Here is a 3,475-nt window from a genome sequence, read left to right on the forward strand (position 1 = left end):
CCTGACCATTTTTGTGGCCCTCTTCTGGACCCGCTCCAACAGGCCCGTGTCATTCTTATGCTGAGGGCTCCAGAGCCAGACACAGTACTCCAGGTGGGGGTCTTACCATTTTGGTATATAATGAAAAGGAAGATAATCTGAACCACTACCAAATAAACCACAGCCAATTGACCTGTAAGATTTTTACATATAAAATATGAAGTCTTGCAAATATTTGTTATTTTGCAGTCAATTACCACAGAAAAGTTCTTCTTCTCCAGTACAAGTTCTTGCTGCTCAGTTTCTTTGAATCTATCCTTATTATTTATAACAGCAGCTATGGTTATCTACATTCTCAGAGTCCACTTTAAGTGGACTGAAATGTGTCAAGATAGGAACAGCTGTACCCTGTCAGATAGTCCAGAATTATATTCCTTATCCAGGGAAACACCAGATGTTCACAGAACAGCACAAAGAACCTAGCATAAGTTACAGACTTGCAAAGAAATTTTCTTTTTGTCTTCCCATAGCAAGACTCAGCCAAGTACTGAACTATGAGAATTTGCCCTCGCTGAAAGATATTTTTGTTCTGCCATGAAAATCTAATTATTTCTCAAATCCTGTACCTTGTTCTGCTTACTGTGCGCTTCCCTCCCTTAAAAGCGTGATCCACAGGAAATCTTGAATATGATCCTAGAATTTTATTTTTTAAATATTTAAGCTTGTCTTCTTATTAACAAACTGATTATGGAGAAAAAAAAAAAAAAAGAAAGAAAATAAACGAAACCTTTTGCAGAGAGCTTGGCCTTTTTTTTTTTTTCCCCCCTTCCCTCCAGCAACATATGTTGCCTCCCTGCTGGACAATGACTTGTTAGCATTGACTTGTCTGCTACCAAAACTTCTTAAAGTGGCAAGTAGAAAAATTCTGGTGCAATTAAAAAAAATACATATACAGACATATAAACACGTGCTTTCAAGTTCTTGCAGTTTGGTATACTGCATGAACATGCAATTATTTCTCTAACGCCAACAGACTAGTATAAAGCCCATCAAGACAACTTTGCTTTCTTGTTGAGCAAACGTGAATTGGCTTTTGCTTACTATTTCACAGTCCATAGAACAGTTAATAGGAGGATAGTCTCATTTTTGCAAAATTACAGTAAAGAGTAGACACTTCAAGTTTCAGATATTTATTAAGCCTCATCAAAACACTTTCAAACACATAACCAAGTGCAGCATGAGGCAAGTTTGATTATTTCCTGGATGATTAAGCATGACAATTGTGCGGACAGCTTCCGGAAGACCTTTCTGTGCAGCTTATGGAGATGAGTGTGTTGTTCAGAAGTCAGGACGGTCCTTTTTCAGTCTACTGTAGTCTACATTAACCGAGTAGAACTAGGAAAGAGAGGGGAAAAAAAACGAGTAAGAAGCTCGACTATCCATTTTCCATGGTATTTACTAAAAAATATGCATCATTTGAACTATGATTCAGTCAGGAAACTGAAATCATAGTTTGAGTCTGGATGCTAGACAATAATAAATAAATAAATAAAAAGCTTTGAAGAACTTCTTAATGTTATCTTCATCCTGCATACAGTATTAGAAGCTCTGCATTTAAAATGAGGCAGTGGTTGTGTCTACAGCTAGAGGAAACCCACAGCATCTCTTCTTTAACCCCTAGAATTAAAAGTTCATTCACAGGAATTTCTTACAGTACTGCGGAGTTTATCCTTTTTTGCACAGAATTTATGTGCTCCTGTATACCGAAGGCAACACCTAGCTTGTCAAATGGCACAAAGCATGGTGTATGTGAACAGACAGCGTCACAAGGGAATATTTAGAGCAGTGCTGCAAAAGCCATGTTTGGTTTAAGTAGCTGCTTCTAGAACTGCAAGGTATGACAAGGAGGGAGGAAAGTAAGAACATCCTTTCACACTCTCAGTTTATATTAATAAAGTTGGATCCCCATTACAAGCAATTCAAGACAGCCCAAATAGTCACTGAGGACAATGAATTTACAGACTAAAAGCATATTTTGGCAGCCAAGCCTGACTCGACATCAAGCATGTGATGCTATAGTTTTTCTTTAAAAAAAAAAAAAAGTAAGAAATATTTACCTATTAGCTTGATTTTTAGTTCTGCCTGATTTTTTTCTTTTTTTTTTTTTTTTTAACTTCCTCTCCCCCAGAGAAACAAAAACAGCCTACAGCAGACTTCCTCAGAGAAAACAAAACAGCCTACAGCACATTCAAATTACAGCTTTCTGTGCCACTCCTACAGTAATGGTCTTCAACTCTTTTCTTTGGGAAGACCGAGGAAGTTGATATGACAAAGAGAAGTTTACAAAAGAAAAACAATTTCATCAAAAGCTAAAACTTCGTATAACAGAGCTTTTTACTAAATAGTCATCCTCAGTTTAGAGTATCTGCCTTTCCATTTCCCACAGTGCAGATTTGGAAAAAAAAAATCCTCAGTGATACACGCACCCAAATATGGTAAACCCTGAGGTTGTGTTTGCATGCTAAGACAGAAGGGGAATGCTACACAAGGCATGCACTCTTTAAAAGAATTTGTGCTGCGTGCTATGTTGAATTTGCCTCTTAGATATTTAAGAAACAGCAACATTCCAGAAGCAGCAATGAAAACAAAATATTATGTTCTTCCTGGACCTTTAAGGGAACTGCAACAAATTTTATTTTGGAGTGTGGGGTTTTTTTGCTTATTTCAATGATTGGAATGGTGAGATATGGTACTGAACAGACACTAGCTTTGAAAACATAGTAGGTTTGCTTTTTTAGTAGCTTGAGGATAATCTTATAATATTCTTAACAGGAATCTACTAAATTACCACTTTAGTAAAACATGATAAAAACATGATTTCTGTAAACTACCAAATGTTTTACACATCTTTGCATGTTTCCTCATTAGTTCAATGAAATAACTTGAATATTACTTAAAGAACATTTCTATTGCATCCAGTTACTTACAGACAATTGTTTCATTTTAAAACAATCAACTGCAGAACTGAATTAGTGTTTATGTTAAACACTGACATCTTCCTGCTTTGCTTCTCATGAGTAAAGGCCAACAGTTTAGAGCTCAGAAAGCTTTAGTTCAGAACTTACAAGGTTTTGTCCTTCTCCCTGTAGTTTATTTCTGAGTATTACAAGCTAGTATATTCTTCCTCTCCCATATAATTCCTCTTTTTCTTATAGTACAATATATGACTGCTTCCGTATAGATTCCTTTCACCCCATTATCAACCAACTCTAGGAAAGTTTTAAATCTTAAACTCAGCTCTCTCTGCTCTGAGTTCTAGAGGCAAACAAACGTTGCACAGCAGAGGAAATACATCACTCATTCAGCTACTTTCCAATATACTCAAACATCCTAAAGCAGTAGGCTACACCTTTGACATTTTGTTTCCTAAAAATCTGTATGTTTCATTTTACCTTGTACTGGTCACTGGGAGACAGTTTGTTCCAAGGTTCTGGAT

This window comes from Aptenodytes forsteri, unplaced genomic scaffold, assembly GCF_000699145.1.
Source record: "Aptenodytes forsteri isolate BGI_AS27 unplaced genomic scaffold, ASM69914v1 Scaffold55, whole genome shotgun sequence".
In the NCBI taxonomy this organism is placed as follows: Eukaryota; Metazoa; Chordata; class Aves; order Sphenisciformes; family Spheniscidae; genus Aptenodytes; species Aptenodytes forsteri.